Source organism: Pseudophryne corroboree, chromosome 2 (assembly GCF_028390025.1).
Source record: "Pseudophryne corroboree isolate aPseCor3 chromosome 2, aPseCor3.hap2, whole genome shotgun sequence".
Lineage (NCBI taxonomy): Eukaryota > Metazoa > Chordata > Amphibia > Anura > Myobatrachidae > Pseudophryne > Pseudophryne corroboree.
Genome location: NC_086445.1, coordinates 919,032,477 through 919,049,978, shown reverse-complemented (window position 1 = coordinate 919,049,978; position 17,502 = coordinate 919,032,477). Strand labels below are relative to the sequence as shown.

Sequence of the window (17,502 nt, the reverse complement as noted above, 5' to 3'; positions counted from 1 at the left end):
TTGTTATCATTTTTTAATTAATTTAAAATCAGTTATTTTTTTTGTTTTTCATTAAATGAAAATCAGATGTTTCCTTTTTATAATTATTTGAAAATCCGTTGTTTTGGAGTTTTGTTTTGTTTTGTTTTTTGATTAGTAGAGTAAAAGTTGTTTTTAATCATTTGTTTTTAATTTTTTAATTACAGGAGTCTCCTCTGAAAAAGGATATTTTCTTTTTCTAGAATGCACTTCTAGGGTGCCCTGCTGTGAGGAGGAACCTGGTATGCCAGTTGTGTTTTCAGGTTCTGTAAGGGAAATGTATGAATAATGTAAAGCACAGAGTATTACATATAGGAAATATACATATAGGATATACAGTATTTGTATAGCACCTACATATTACTTGAAATATAACATTATCATTCACATCAGTGCCTGTTTCACTGGAGTTTACAATCTATGTGGGTACCAAACACTAGGGTTATTTTCCTCAGAAGCCTATTACCATACCACTCTGGAAAGAAAGCGGAGTACATCCACGCAAACACATGGAGAACATACAGTTCCACACAGAGAGGGCCCTGGTCCCCAGCAATGCTAAGCACTGTACTGCTGTACATAGACTTACTGTAAAGCATTGTACAGACCCATTAAGTGATCTCTTCAGAATAGCTCAAACCAGTCTCTTCATTGCTAGTGTATGGAAGGAGCTGTAACTCATAGCCTGGGACTCCAAGCAGCAGAACTAACCTTGAAATATGACTTCTTAAATATAAAGACTTGCAACATGCAAAGAAACGACAGTAAGCACTTACCGTCTGGAGGTGTAAGTCACAGAGGTCTCAATCTTCCCAGTAAGTATGGATGGTTTTATTTACCATTATGGATGGTTTACAAAAGTGCGGGCACATCAGTTTTGGCTTTCTTCTTCAGGTAGAGAACTTAGGTGGCTCAGTAACTGCATTTAGTTTATCTATACACTCTCTCTCAGCAGCGCTGTCGCTGGTTATAGGTGGTTCAGACTGTATGAGAAACACACAAAGTTGCAGAAGTCCACACTAACAGATTATGACAACTTCAATTTTTCCAAGTTTATTTACCATTATGGATGGTTTAGAAGAGGGCGGGCACGTCAGTATTGGCTTTCTTCTTTGGGCTTGGAACTTAAATGGCTCAGTAACTAAAAAAATATAAACACTAATAGTGTCACCACAGTATAAACCAATTTTAGTCGCTATTCACACCATAAATGCACTATGGGCGGCATTCAATTGTTTATCTCTCCCATCTAAAGTGACTGGGAGCCGGGGCTGGCATCAGAAATTGTGGGGCCCAAAGCTGACAAAGTAGAAAGGGCCCCTGCCCATCCAAAAACAGATTCTGCCCCACTGCTCCACCCCTATGTAATGTTATACATTGTGACGTTACATATAGGTGGAGTGTTGCGGCCTACAGGAACGGTTCACAGATAGCTGATGTACAGAGAAGGCTTGTTTCTTAGAAGCCCTCTCTGGGCGTCAGTCTGCTGTTTCACAGCCTGGTGCAGCTCTCCAGGTATTGGCGGTAGGGGCCAGGGATGGGCCCCCCTCTTTGTAAGGGCCTGGGACACCAGTCCCCACAGACCCCCCCTGATGGCTGCCCTGCCGGGAGCTATTCGATTGAATGACCAGCTGACATAACCCATGCTCGTCAAAACGTCCTATTCTCACACATTAAGCATCTTTTCCTGTGCTAAGTGCTGAGTACACTACAGTTAAGGTACGCCCACATTTGCACCCAGCCCTACAGCTATATATTACGTGTATCTCCGCTTGCACCTCAGGACGGTGCGTGCATAAATCCACGATAGGTGCAGCCTCGGGACTGGTTGGCTTAACCAATTAGCTCTCGGCCACTTTATACGGGAGCTTCAGGAGCACAAACAATTGAATCGCCCCTATGTGTCTTATGCACTTCTATCAGTATTTAAAATAAAGACACAAACACCCAGAATTTTTTTACGATTAAAAAAATAATAAGATTAGAATATATTTAATTGAAAAAAAATAAATTAAAATACGCTTCATGGTGATTTTGCATCCCCCTCCACCACTGTGTCCATAGGCCCCATTGTAAAATGACCTGTCGCCCACATGAATTCCCCAGCAGCAACAGATCCCCAGTGCCATTACCCTACCTCCTCAGTGATGATAGATCCCAAGCGGGACAAACCCCTACCCACCAGTACCCCCACCCGTATCAATACCCCCACGTGCTATTACACGTTGAGTCTCCCATATCCAAAATACGGAATATTCAAAAATTCCAATTTTTTTGAGCAAGACTGGGATAGTAACACCTTTGCTTCCCGATGGTTCACTGTACACAAACTTTGTTTAATGCACAGAATTATCAAAATATTGTATATAATTACCTTTAGGCTGTGTGTATAAGGTGTATAGAAAACATAAATGCATTTATTTGCTTAGACTTGGGTCCCATCACCAAGATATCTCATTACGGAATGCAAATATTCTAATATACGGAAAAATCCGATATCCAAAATACTTCTTCCCTAGCATTTTGGATATGGAAGAATCAACCTGTATATACATGTATAACTGTCTACTGTTAGTGTTAATAAAACTTGGGGCTTAACCCCTCTCCCCAGTGGCAAAGAATCGCCCTCTTTCAGCAATTCTACCCCATCCCCCCATCCCCGGTAATACCCCTCACCCCACCTTCTAAAACGGAGTGCAGCGGAACGTGTGCCGGGGAAGGGGGGCTGATCATAAGTTCCCTATGCTGCAGCTGATCAGAGATCCATCTTACATTGTTCGGAAGGGGACGAAGTTCCCTTCAATGTACCTCTGACACATTCACCCAAAAGTTAAAGATTAGTAATTACAGATTACAGCAAAAAAAAAAAAAGTATTAAAAAAAAAGAAAATACTAATTTCATTTTAGTCACGATTTAGAGGCTAGTGTATGACCAATGTCCCGGATGTTTGCGGTCAGTAGCGGATCTTGCCACGGGCAAGCAGGACTTTTGTCCGGGGCGCCTCCTTCCGGAGGGCGCCATCGCCATCCGGAGGGCGCCGCACCATGGCAAGATCCGCTGCTGCTGTGCCCCCCGCTGCCCGGTCTGTCCCGCTGCCCCCCGCTGTGAAGGGAACTAGACGCGTAGCGTCTAGTTTCCCTTCGTGGAGAGGACCTTTACTGTGCGGTGCGCAATGACGTCATCGCGCACCGCACATCATTTCAGCGGCGCTCATACTGTACAGGGGGCGTAACTGACCATGCCCCCTGTATGAAGCCACGACCCCATTGCCTGCCCCGGGCGCTGCAAGCGCTCGAACCGGCCCTGTTTGCGGTTCACCTGATGCCTGCGATTCCTCTCTAAGATACAAGTACAGTAGCTGTAAGCAGTGTCGGACTGGGGCATGAAGGACCCACCGGGGTAATGCAGTGATAGGTGACCATACTTAGGGGTGTGGCCAGCCTACAAAGAGGGTGTGGCCTGCCTCCACAGAGTATTGAAATACACAGTTGTCTTGTGCAGTGTAATGCAATATATCTACCAAGTATAATACAAGTGCACAGTCTGGAACCTGATCCCTAGAGGAAAGAGTGGGCCCTCAGGCAGTGGGGCCCACGGGTGGTTTTTCCTGTACCCCTGTGGGCCAGTCCGACCCTGGCTGTAAGTATTTGACAAAGCATTCACTCTACTAAATACATTAGTATAGCATTTACCTAAACCGAAACGTGAGCCACACATCACAGCCAGTGCTCCTGAGCACCTGCAGTGTATAGAGTGCATGTCACTGATAACTGTGCAACAAATCAGCATCTTCAGTAGTAACGGTCACACTAAGGGGGTAATTCAGACTGGATCGCTACAGCGGAATTACTCTGAATTACATTGTGGAATGCGCAGCGGCCGCACTACGCGTGCACACCCCGGGAGCACCTCACTGGCTGCGATCGCCTCTGCCTGATCGACAGGCAGAGGCGGTCGCGGTGCGGGAGGGGGTATACCAACAGCGATGGAAAGCCATTGGCGGGGCGCGGTCCAGACAACGGAGGTGTGTCCGGACCGTTGGGGGGGGGGCAGCGACCTGGGACGCGGCGGGTAGCTCCCTGCCGGCACGTAGGAGCTTCACAGGTATGGAGCTACTCGCCAGGTACAAAAGCATCGCCGCCGTGCAATGCTTTTGTACCTGTGTGGGTGGAGGGACAGAGCCTGACATGCAGGGTGGACTAGCCCTATGCTGGGCGTCCCTCCGCATGTCAGAGTAAATGATCGTAGATGTGCTAAATTTAGCATATCTACGACCAACTCTGAATTACCCCCTAAACCCAAGACAGTGGGAAATGTTGTCACAGCATCTTCAGTAGTAATATTTCTCCTCCACCAAGGCACAGCCTAAGGGGGTGATTCAGACCTGATCGAAGATGTGCTAAATTTAGCACATCTACGATCAGTTTCACAGACATGCAGGGGGACGCCCAGAACAGAGGTAGTCTGCCCCACATGTCCCCCGCACAGGTACAAAAGCATTGCACGGTGGCAATGCTTTTGTACCTGACGAGTCGCTCCCTGCCAGCGCAGCTCCTGCGCGCTGGCAGGCCGCTACTCACCACATCCCGGGTCACAGCGGCTGCATGTGACATCCCGCAGCCGCCGCTACCAGCCCCCCCAACGGTCCGGACCGCGCCCCGGACTCTAGAAAACTGACTTTCTAGAGTACTTAGGGGGTAATTCAGACTGGATCGCTGTAGCAATCGCAATCTGAATTATTTTGTGGAGTGCGCTCACGCACCCCGGGAGCCCAGTGAGATGCTATCAGCATCTCACTGGTGCGATCGCCTCTGCCTGTCAATCAGGCAGAGGCGGACGCACCAGTGAGATGCTGTTAGCATCTCACTGGGCTCCCGCGGTGGGCGAGCGTACTCCACAATGTAATTCAGACTGCAATCGCTGCCGCTGCAGCGATCCAGTCTGAATTACCCCCTACATACTGTAGAAAGTCAGTTTTATCATACATTCACAGCATGTTCTTAATGGTAATTAAATATGCTTAAATTATATATGTCAGTAGATAATGTACCAGGTCCCGCTGTGAGAGGAAGTCACTACTGAACATCATTCCTGTGCAGCAAGCACACAATACGGCTTTATCTATGCTATATATAGCGGTTTTCCTATGTTTAAGAGTCCTTAGACTTAATAGCTAAGAGTGTCATTGGGATACTAGTATGTTTGCAGATTTCTTGTACGTTTGCTTTTTCACACATGGACAAGGTATAGACTGCTGAAGATACATCCCACTAGGCCGCCCACTGGTATATTCCACGTACTGCTACATCCCCACTCTATGCATGCTACATCCGTAACACCTACCTAAGCTGCATGTGCTGCACAGTAGGTTCATATGAGAGCACATAACAAATCCGTAGCCTAAGGGCACATTTTTATTAACACTAAACAAATAAGAGGCACTTACAAAAGGCAGGTAGTAGCAGGCTAACCAGGTTTGCCACAGTCTGTCTCCCTGCTACAGATTTCAAAGTTGTCTCCTTCAACAGGCAACGTGGAATAGAATTCACTACTCACACCAGTGATGTGTAGTCAGGGTAGGTAAAAAAAAAATATATATATATATATATATATATATATATATAGATAGAGAGAGAGAGAGAGAGAGAGAGAGAGAAGTGAAGATATTAAAAACAAAGATATGTACTTAACTGCTGTCAGTAATTACAGAAGGACAGTCATATCTTAGTACGTTTCCTGGTTTGTCCCCTTTTTAAATAAATGAATGATTTATATACAACAGTACATCATACTTACCGACTTTATGGTTGCTCTCTCTGGGAAAGAGTAGCCAGGTCAGCTCAGCACGGGGTGGGGCAGGGTAGTGACGAGCTGAGGGGGGGCAGGGCAGAGGTGGAATGGGGGCGGGGTGGAGGTGGGGGCATGGCTGATGTATCACGTCATTTAAGCCATGCCCCCCGCTATGTAATGCCAATATTACCTGCATTCTACAGCAGGGGGCGTGGCTATGATGACGTGATTAAACAAGAATCGCATCATCGACTGCCAGAACCGTCCACTTTACTCGCTAAGTGGGTGGTCCGGGCAGGGGGGACCCTAGAAATCGAGAGACTTGCCTGTTCTTCCGGGGGCTGGGAGAGTGGGCAAGTATGCAGTACATTAAGCTACAGTCTACAATAAAAGGGACTCATACAGCAACACAGAGGTGGATTTACACCTCATGGGGCCCTAAGCAAGATAAAGATTTGGGTCCACCCTCCCTCAAACAGTCCACAACACTATATTTTCCTTCCTGATTTGTGCCTCTTACATTATTTGTTGGTTTTCCACCTCTATTACAGTATATTACATTCCCCCTTTACTGAGTGCACCATGTCCACTCACTGACTGCATGTTATATCAGCATTTTATAATACCCATTATTACCCTCTGCAGTCAGTGTGACTGTATTGATTATATATCAGTGCCCCACTGATTTTAGCAGGTAGGCCCCCATCGTCAATACATAGTAGTACTTAAAATAGAGAATAATGCATATTGATCTATCATGAGTTAGCGGAGGTCTTGGTCCACCGAAAATGCCCTCCATACAGCCATATCAGCGGGCCCTCCTGGGACCCACAGGGCCCCCTGAGATCCACAGGGCCCTAAGCAGCCGCCTTGGTTGCCTTGTGGTAAATCCTCTGCAGCAGCAACAGTGAGCAGTAACGTCTAGGTGTTGCAAGAGAGGGGAGGTTCCGCACTTACCCACTTTTCTAAATTAGTGTTATTTAAATATCAGGTACCATAGTAAGAAACAATGTTATACAGTTATACTCCAAATGGGTTAGTGTAACAACTCTGTTGGTGGTGCACCCTAGAGTTATAATTGTAACTGGCAACAAGAAAAGAAAAGGAAAACTCTTTGTTGGGGCACGCTTGGAAGAAATGAAGAATTTATGTAGTTTAAACATCAGAAAAATCTTTTATTGGTATGCATTAAAAACAGGTATGGTTTCTTTACATCACGACACTTAGTGCTTTATACAGGTACACAAAAACAAGACATATATTGTGATAAACAAAATATGGATGTTGCACAGCAAGCAATCTTTTTTGATATATAATGATATACAAAAATTATATGGTATGTAACAGCCAATTTTGTGGGTGTCTCTCAATAAAAGTGTAAGTCACTCTTTTTTATGGCTGTTTATTGGTCATGTGCAGAAAAAAACATAATAGCAATGGATAAAGTTACATAAACTTTTAAAATAAGGCAAAATATCTTTAAGTTTCGGATACCTGAGTAGTTTTAATAATTATTATATAATTCCTAGATATACGGTGTCCCAAAAATATATATCTATTGCACAGGAAAGTCTCGATTACTGATAAACAGTGATCTGATAGTAATTTATAGATACAAGTATTATACCATATCTTCTTTTAGTGTATAGTTGATATTTGAGTATAGTTTTCCCTTAGGTGGGTAGTAAATATCAAATACTCAATCCCAATTGTCTCTGCATCTACTGCCCATTCGTGTTTTACAAATGAACAGTGAACGAGTGGGTGAGATTACAAGAGGACAGTGTTAGAGTAGAGTGAAAGATAAATGGAGTGCGGAGGATCTGCTTTTGAGACCTAAAACCGGTCACCCCCGCTTTGGGAAAACCAGTGCAGGGGGTGTGTGGCTGCACAGTGCCAGTGAGAGTCCCCCTGAATTTTAGTTTGAAGTTATGAGGTACAAGTAAGATGGATAAACAGTAAATATGGTAATTCACAGGTAAAAAGTTAAGTAATACTTGGAACCTCCAACCTTGGACACGCGTTTCGCCAGGAAATTGGCTAGTTCACCAACACTTGGTGAACAAGCCAATTCCCCGGCGAAACACGTCTCCAAGGTTGGAGGTTCCAGGTCCCGTGCACAGTATCAGAACCAGCACATCACACAAGTATCTGATAAGTATTACTTTACTTTTTATCTTCCAAGCGTGCCCCAACAAAGAGTTTTCCTTTTCTTTCCTTGTTGCCAACGTCTAGGTGTTACCTGGCTTTCATGGCTTTTACAGCATCACATACGCAGATCTTGTCTCTTACCCACAACAATAAATGACTGAAGTTAGTATTTGATATACAGCCTTATGGACACTTAAATGAAACACTGTGCTTAATACAATGACTGTACAGATTGAGTCTACCATATCCAAAATACTTAGGACCAGTGTATTTGTATATCGGATTTTTGTGTATATTGGAATATTTGCATTCCATGAGATATCTTAGTAATGGAATCTAAGTCTAAACACAGAATGCATTTATGCGTCACATACACTTTTAGTTTATACACATAGCCTGAAGGCCATTTTATACAATATTTTTAATGATTCTGTGCGCTAAAGTTTGTGTATATATGAAACCATCAGAAATCAAACATTCCACTATCTCAATTGTGCTCAAAAAGTTCCGTACTTTGGATCATTCCGTATTTCGACATTTTGGCTATGGGAGACTCAACCTGTATCAGTTTATCCCCCACAAGGCCATCACTCATTACCTTCATGTCCAGCAGCAGACTGTATGCTTTGGGTACCATTGTATGTAACATCATGTAATACAAGGATGGGCACTGTTCATTCCGGGACACTTTCTATAAGTAGAAGAAGAAGAATATAAATGAATTACCAAAAAATAAAGTTCATAATGATTATTCAAAATGACTGAGATAAACAAACATGCCGCACCGGTGGCTAACCATTAGACTGCAGCACAGTGTATACGGCTAGTAAGGATCTCACGCTTAGTTGAATCACCTCCTTAATTCCTTAAAACATTAATACTCGAGTAATGAGCAGATTGGCATCATACGCACTGGGAAACTGTACCTTCCATAAATGGATAAGAGGCCTATTTCTAATGTTTTGTGAAATGTACCCATTCATTTTAATGTCTTATTGCTGTCATTATACTGCTGGATTGATACCTGGCCGTGCACCTGCACATGCACAGCCAATACAGCAAAAAATATGTACAGAGGATCAGCAGGAGCCCCAGTCCATGGCGGAGGTATCAGAAGAGTCTTCTCTGGTCGGCATTTTCCTATAGGGCGTTAGCTAAGAGACACAAGCTCCGTAAAACTACACTTTCAGAGTTTGTTAAATAGCCCTATATTACTTCCCCCATAGAGAACTATATGGATAGGGGTAGCCAGTTTTGAAACCACCAGAGCTATTATAGGGCCTTTATTAGGTTTGTTAGCAAACAAAAAAAGTTAGCAATTTGGCAAAACTATGTTGCACTGCAGGTGGGGCAGATGTAACATGTGCAGAGATATTTACATTTGGGTGAGGTGTATTCAAAATTAAATCTAAATTGCAGTGTAGAAATTACGCAGCCAGTATATACCCTGCACAGAAACAATATAACCCATGTCTAAATGCCATAAACAGTATAGCAAATGCTCTTCAAACAGAAGAATGAAGAAGAAAAAAAAAAAGAGAAACAACTAAAAACTCAGAGAATGGAATAAGATTCAATCCAAAAAAGAAAAAAGAAGAGAAAAAGAAAAAGGTCAGAACAGAAAATAGGAGTGAAAGAAGGCAATGGAGAAGGGGGAGATGGGAGAGATCTTCAATGTGTTGTAGCATTGCCACAATTACAGGGTTAGTCCTTCCACATGTATGACTTATATTCTGCTGTAACATAGTAACATAATATTTTCATTAACGACCTAACAGAAGGTCCAGAGAGCATGTTGTCAATGTAAAGTTATAAATGTGGAGGAGGATGCTGAGTTGCTTAGTTAAATTAGAAACTTGGGCAGCGAAATGGAGAATGCGCTTCAATACAGACAAGTGTAAGGTAATGCACTGTGGTAACAAGAACAAAAATAACACCTACATACTAAATGGGGTAAAATTAGGGGATTCTGTACTGGAAAAGGACTTAGGTGTCCTCATAGATAGCAAACTAAGCAGTAGTACCCAAAGTAGGACTGTAGCAAAGAAGGCTAATAAGATATTAGCATGCATAAAACGGGGAATTGATGCTAAGGACGAGAGTGTTATACTCCCGTTATATAAATCACTAGCGAGGCCACACTTTGAATACTGTGTACAATTCTGTGCACCATGCTTCAAAAAGGATATCCTGGAGCTAGAAAGGTTCAGAGGCGGGCGACCAAACTAATTAAGGGTATGGAGACGCTGGAATACGAGGAAAGGCTTGCAAGACTAGGCATGATTACACTGGAAAAGAGGATACAAAGAGGGGACATGATCAACATCTACAAATATATAAGGGGACAATACACAGATCTTGCGCAGGACCTGTTTTTGGTTAGATCAACACAGAGAACTTGTGGACACTCGCTCAGGTTAGAGGAGTGGAGATTCCGCACAACACGGCGTAAAGGCTTTTTTACGGTAAGGACGATACGTTTTTGGAATTCCCTGCCTGAGGGAGTTGTAATGGCGGACTCAGTCAACACCTTTAAAAATGAAGCGCTGTCACTAAAAGTATTACTATATTTTATTAAAATGACCTTCATCACATTTTCTCTGACGTCCTAGTGGATGCTGGGGACTCCGAAAGGACCATGGGGAATAGCGGCTCCGCAGGAGACTGGGCACAAAAGTAAAAGCTTTAAGACTACCTGGTGTGCACTGGCTCCTCCCCCTATGACCCTCCTCCAAGCCTCAGTTAGATTTTTGTGCCCGAACGAGAAGGGTGCAGTCTAGGTGGCTCTCCTGAGCTGCTTGGAAAAAAGTTTAGTTTTAGGTTTTTTATTTTCAGTGAGACCTGCTGGCAACAGGCTCACTGCATCGAGGGACTAAGGGGAGAAGAAGCGAACTCACCTGCGTGCAGAGTGGATTAGGCTTCTTAGGCTACTGGACATTAGCTCCAGAGGGACGATCACAGGCCCAGCCATGGATGGGTCCCAGAGCCGCGCAGCCGCCCCCCTTACAGAGCCAGAAGAGCAGAAGAGGTCCGGAAAAATCGGCGGCAGAAGACGTCCTGTCTTCAATAAGGTAGCGCACAGCACCGCAGCTGTGCGCCATTGCTCTCAGCACACTTCACACTCCGGTCACTGAGGGTGCAGGGCGCTGGGTGGGGGCGCCCTGAGACGCAATGTAAACACCTTAGGGGGCAAAAAATGCATCACATATAGCTCCTGGGCTATATGGATGCATTTAACTCATGCCTGTTTTTCCATAAAAAAGCGGGAGAACGGCCGCCGAGAAGGGGGCGGAGCCTATCTCCTCAGCACACTGGCGCCATTTTTCCTCACAGCTCCGTTGGAGGGAAGCTCCCTGACTCTCCCCTGCAGTCCTGCACTACAGAAACAGGGTAAAACAAGAGAGGGGGGGCACTAAATTGGCAGATAAATCTATACAGCAGCTATATAAGGGAAAAACACTTATATAAGGTTATCCCTGTATATATATAGCGCTCTGGTGTGTGCTGGCAAACTCTCCCTCTGTCTCCCCAAAGGGCTAGTGGGGTCCTGTCCTCTATCAGAGCATTCCCTGTGTGTGTGCTGTGTGTCGGTACGTTGTGTCGACATGTATGAGGAGGAAAATGGTATGGAGGCTGAGCAATTGCCTGTATTAGTGATGTCACCCCCTAGGGAGTCGACACCTGACTGGATGGTCTTATGGAAGGAATTACGTGATAGTGTCAGCACTTTACAAAAGACTGTTGACGACATGAGACAGCCGGCAAATCAGTTAATACCTGTACAGGCGTCTCAAACACCGTCAGGGGCTCTAAAGCGCCCGTTACCTCAGGTGGTCGACACAGACCCAGACACGGACACTGACTCCAGTGTCGACGGTGAGGAAACAAACGTATTTTCCAGTAGGGCCACACGTTACATGATCACGGCAATGAAGGAGGTTTTGAACATTTCTGATACTACAAGTACCACAAAAAAGGGTATTATGTGGGGTGTGAAAAAACTACCCGTAGTTTTTCCTGAATCAGATGAATTAAATGAGGTGTGTGATGAAGCGTGGGTTTCCCCCGATAAAAAACTGCTAATTTCTAAAAAATTATTGGCATTATACCCTTTCCCGCCAGAGGTTAGGGCGCGTTGGGAAACACCCCCTAGGGTGGATAAGGCGCTCACACGCTTATCTAAACAAGTGGCGTTACCGTCTCCTGATACGGCCGCCCTCAAGGAACCAGCCGATAGGAAGCTGGAAAATATCCTAAAAAGTATATACACACATACTGGTATTATACTGCGGCCAGCAATCGCCTCAGCCTGGATGTGCAGTGCTGGGGTGGCTTGGTCGGATTCCCTGACTGAAAATATTGATACCCTGGACAGGGACAATATATTATTGACTATAGAGCATTTAAAGGATGCATTTCTATATATGAGAGATGCACAGAGGGATATTTGCACTCTGGCATCAAGAGTAAGTGCGCTGTCCATTTCTGCCAGAAGAGGGTTATGGACGCGACAGTGGTCAGGTGATGCGGATTCCAAACGGCATATGGAAGTATTGCCGTATAAAGGGGAGGAGTTATTTGGGGTCGGTCTATCGGACCTGGTGGCCACGGCAACGGCTGGGAAATCCACCTTTTTACCCCAGGTCACCTCTCAGCAGAAAAAGACACCGTCTTTTCAGGCTCAGTCCTTTCGTCCCCATAAGGGCAAGCGGGCAAAAGGCCACTCGTATCTGCCCCGGGGCAGAGGAAGGGGAAAAAGACTGCAGCAGACAGCCTCTTCCCAGGAACAGAAGCCCTCCCCCGCTTCTGCCAAGTCCTCAGCATGACGCTGGGGCCTTACAAGCGGACTCAGGCACGGTGGGGGCCCGTCTCAAGAATTTCAGCGCGCAGTGGGCTCACTCGCAAGTGGACCCCTGGATCCTGCAGGTAGTATCTCAGGGGTACAAATTGGAATTCGAGACGTCTCCCCCTCGCCGGTTCCTGAAGTCTGCTTTACCAACGTCTCCCCCCGACAGGGAGGCGGTATTGGAAGCCATTCACAAGCTGTATTCCCAGCAGGTGATAATCAAGGTACCCCTCCTACAACAGGGAAAGGGGTATTATTCCACGCTGTTTGTGGTACCGAAGCCGGACGGCTCGGTGAGACCTATTTTAAATCTGAAATCCTTGAACACTTACATACAAAGGTTCAAATTCAAAATGGAATCACTCAGAGCAGTGATAGCGAACCTGGAAGAAGGGGACTATATGGTGTCTCTGGACATCAAGGATGCTTACCTCCATGTCCCAATTTGCCCTTCTCACCAAGGGTACCTCAGGTTTGTGGTACAGAACTGTCACTATCAGTTTCAGACGCTGCCGTTTGGATTGTCCACGGCACCCCGGGTCTTTACCAAGGTAATGGCCGAAATGATGATTCTTCTTCGAAGAAAAGGCGTCTTAATTATCCCTTACTTGGACGATCTCCTGATAAGGGCAAGGTCCAGAGAACAGTTAGAGGTCGGAGTAGCACTATCTCAAGTAGTACTACGACAGCACGGATGGATTCTAAATATTCCAAAATCGCAGCTGATTCTGACGACACGTCTGCTGTTCCTAGGGATGATTCTGGACACAGTACAGAAAAAGGTGTTTCTCCCGGAGGAGAAAGCCAGGGAGTTATCCGACCTAGTCAGGAACCTCCTAAAACCAGGACAAGTGTCAGTGCATCAATACACAAGGGTCCTGGGAAAAATGGTGGCTTCTTACGAAGCGATTCCATTCGGCAGATTCCACGCAAGAACTTTTCAGTGGGATCTGCTGGACAAATGGTCCGGATCGCATCTTCAAATGCATCAGCGGATAACCCTGTCTCCAAGGACAAGGGTGTTTCTCCTGTGGTGGTTGCAGAGTGCTCATTTTCTAGAGGGCCGCAGATTCGGCATTCAGGACTGGGTCCTGGTGACCACGGATGCCAGCCTGAGAGGCTGGGGAGCAGTCACACAGGGAAAAAAATTCCAGGGCTTGTGGTCAAGCATGGAAACGTCACTTCACATAAATATCCTGGAACTAAGGGCCATTTACAATGCCCCAAGTCAGGCAAGGCCTTTGCTTCAGGGTCAGCCGGTGCTGATCCATTCGGACAACATCACGGCAGTCGCCCACGTAAACAGACAGGGCGGCACAAGAAGCAGGAGGGCAATGACGGAAGTTGCAAGGATTCTTCGCTGGGCGGAAAATCATGTGATAGCACTGTCAGCAGTGTTCATTCCGGGAGTGGACAACTGGGAAGCAGACTTCCTCAGCAGACACGATCTCCTCCCGGGGGAGTGGGGACTTCACCCAAAAGTCTTCCACATGATTGTGAACCGTTGGGAAAAACCAAAGGTGGACATGATGGCGTCCCGCCTCAACAAAAAACTGGACAGATATTGCGCCAGGTCAAGGGACCCTCAGGCAATAGCTGTGGACGCTCTGGTGACACCGTGGGTGTACCAGTCAGTGTATGTGTTCCCTCCTCTGCCTCTCATACCCAAGGTACTGAGAATCATAAGAAGGAGAGGAGTAAGGACTATACTCGTGGCTCCGGATTGGCCAAGAAGGACTTGGTACCCGGAACTTCAAGAGATTCTCACGGAAGACCCGTGGCCTCTACCTCTAAGAAAGGACCTGCTCCAGCAGGGACCATGTCTGTTCCAAGACTTACCGCGGCTGCGTTTGACGGCATGGCGGTTGAACGCCGGATCCTGAAGGAAAAAGGCATTCCGGATGAAGTCATCCCTACCCTGATCAAAGCAAGGAAGGATGTAACTGTGCAACATTATCACCGTATTTGGCGTAAATATGTTGCGTGGTGTGAGGCCAGGAAGGCCCCTACAGAGGAATTTCAACTGGGTCGTTTCCTGCATTTCCTGCAAACAGGACTGTCTATGGGCCTAAAATTGGGGTCCATTAAGGTTCAAATTTCGGCCCTGTCAATATTCTTCCAAAAAGAACTAGCTTCAGTTCCTGAAGTCCAGACGTTTGTCAAGGGGGTACTGCATATACAGCCTCCTTTTGTGCCTCCAGTGGCACCTTGGGATCTCAATGTAGTTTTGGGGTTCCTAAAATCAAATTGGTTTGAACCACTCACCACTGTGGACTTAAAATATTTCACATGGAAAGTGGTAATGCTGTTAGCCCTGGCCTCAGCCAGGCGTGTCTCAGAATTGGCGGCTTTATCCTATAAAAGCCCTTACCTAATTTTTCATACGGACAGGGCAGAATTGAGGACTCGTCCTCAATTTCTCCCTAAGGTGGTTTCAGCTTTTCACTTAAACCAGCCTATTGTGGTGCCTGCGGCTACTAGGGACTTGGAGGATTCCAAGTTGCTGGACGTAGTCAGGGCCCTGAAAATATATGTTTCCAGGACGGCTGGAGTCAGAAAATCTGACTCGCTGTTTATCCTGTATGCACCCAACAAGCTGGGTGCTCCTGCTTCTAAGCAGACTATTGCTCGTTGGATTTGTAGTACAATTCAGCTTGCACATTCTGTGGCAGGCCTGCCACAGCCAAAATCTGTAAAAGCCCATTCCACACGGAAAGTGGGCTCATCTTGGGCGGCTGCCCGAGGGGTCTCGGCTTTACAACTTTGCCGAGCAGCTACTTGGTCAGGGGCAAACACGTTTGCTAAATTCTACAAATTTGATACCCTGGCTGAGGAGGACCTGGAGTTCTCTCATTCGGTGCTGCAGAGTCATCCGCACTCTCCCGCCCGTTTGGGAGCTTTGGTATAATCCCCATGGTCCTTTCGGAGTCCCCAGCATCCACTAGGACGTCAGAGAAAATAAGAATTTACTTACCGATAATTCTATTTCTCATAGTCCGTAGTGGATGCTGGGCGCCCATCCCAAGTGCGGATTGTCTGCAATACTTGTACATAGTTATTGTTACAAAAAATCGGGTTATTATTGTTGTGAGCCATCTTTTCAGAGGCTCCTCTGTTATCATGCTGTTAACTGGGTTCAGATCACAAGTTGTACGGTGTGATTGGTGTGGCTGGTATGAGTCTTACCCGGGATTCAAAATCCTTCCTTATTGTGTACGCTCGTCCGGGCACAGTATCCTAACTGAGGCTTGGAGGAGGGTCATAGGGGGAGGAGCCAGTGCACAATTAGCCCACGCGTGGAGCTTATCTTAAGGAATTCCTTTTAACTATAAGAGTTATTATATATCGTTTAGAGGGTAGATTGATACATTGTTCTAAAGGAGGTCCTCAGTGAGGAATACAAATTGTTCCAATTTTAAATGATTGATGTTTTGCTTCCAAAATATTTCTTAAAGTCACAGGATGTTTAGATTTTCTCATAATTCTTAATAATGTGATTAAGGTCATTTTAATAAAATATATTAATACTTTTAGTGACAGCGCTTCTCTTTGTGGTTTTTATTATCATTTTGGTGTTTTTTGAGGCTCAGCACCTCAAATAAGTGAAGCTGCAGTCAGTATTAATATTATCATTGTCGCATAGCCAGTACACTAGCGCCTGCTTATATTTCTTTGTGGACCTTTAAAAATGGATTAGATAAATTCCTAATAGATAAGGATATTCAGGGTTATGGTGCATAGTCACGCACTATAGTTATTAAAAAAAAGAGGGATAAAACGTAATGGCAGATATCAGCAGCAGTCAAAATTTTATATCAAATAATCCTGCATAGGAGACCACAAATAGGTTGAACTCGATGGACAATTGTCTTTTTTCAACCTTAGATACTATGTTACTATGTAATAGATTTCCAAATTGCTAATGTTGGGGTAATCGTAGGGTGAGGGAGAGCAAATTTGTGTATAGTAGGGAGCCAGGGCAGAATTTCTATAGGGGTTCTCATGAAACAACTCTCCAAAGCCACCCATTGCTTGTTTACTCTATCCCTGGTCCATTCCAGAACTCTTTTTAAATGTATAGCATGGAAGTAGAGTCTAAAGTCTGGAAGTTGAGGGCCCCCCATCAATTGAGAACAAGTCAAAAGTGAAAGTTTGATTCGAGGATGTTTCCTTGCTCAAACAAATTGTGAGATTAAAGATCCAAGAGACTTGAACCAGGCCTCAGGAATCTGAATTGGCAGGGTTTGAAATAAATATAGAATATTAGGAAGAGTGTTAATCTTAATTGTATTAATTCTTCCTAGCCAGGAGAGCTGTTACAGATTCCTCATCAAGAAATAATTTCTAGTTGAAGTAAGGATTGGAGAAAAGTTCACAGAAAAGAGGCGAGAAAGGGCTCTAGTGATCTTAACTCCAAGGTATGTTATGTGTGAGGGATCAGATAAATGGAAAAGCTATTTTCAGGCCTTCTATCATCTTGGGAGGAGATGAAACATTCAAAGCAAAGGATTTAGAAAAGTTAATCTTAAAGTTAGAGAGTAAGCCAAATTTATCAAATTCCAACATAAAATGGGGTAGGGAGGTCACCGGATGGGATATTGTAGCAAGTAGGTCATCAGCAAACAATGCAAGTTTGTAGTCCAAGGCCACCATATGAATCCCTAAAAGTTGAGAATTTTATCGTATAGCCAGGGCT

The 17,502-nt window shown here is 45.1% G+C and overlaps 1 long non-coding RNA gene across 1 annotated transcript; it reads right to left on the bottom strand.

Moving 5' to 3' along the window:
- Nucleotides 1-4: 4 nt before the first annotated feature.
- LOC134986639 (uncharacterized) lies at nt 5-8,652 on the bottom strand. The gene is made up of 5 exons (XR_010192495.1): nt 8,559-8,652; nt 5,466-5,567; nt 1,080-1,159; nt 795-1,001; nt 5-284 (listed from the first exon to the last, which is right to left on the bottom strand). It is a non-coding gene; the product is annotated as an uncharacterized LOC134986639 (long non-coding RNA).
- Nucleotides 8,653-17,502: the final 8,850 nt, after the last annotated feature.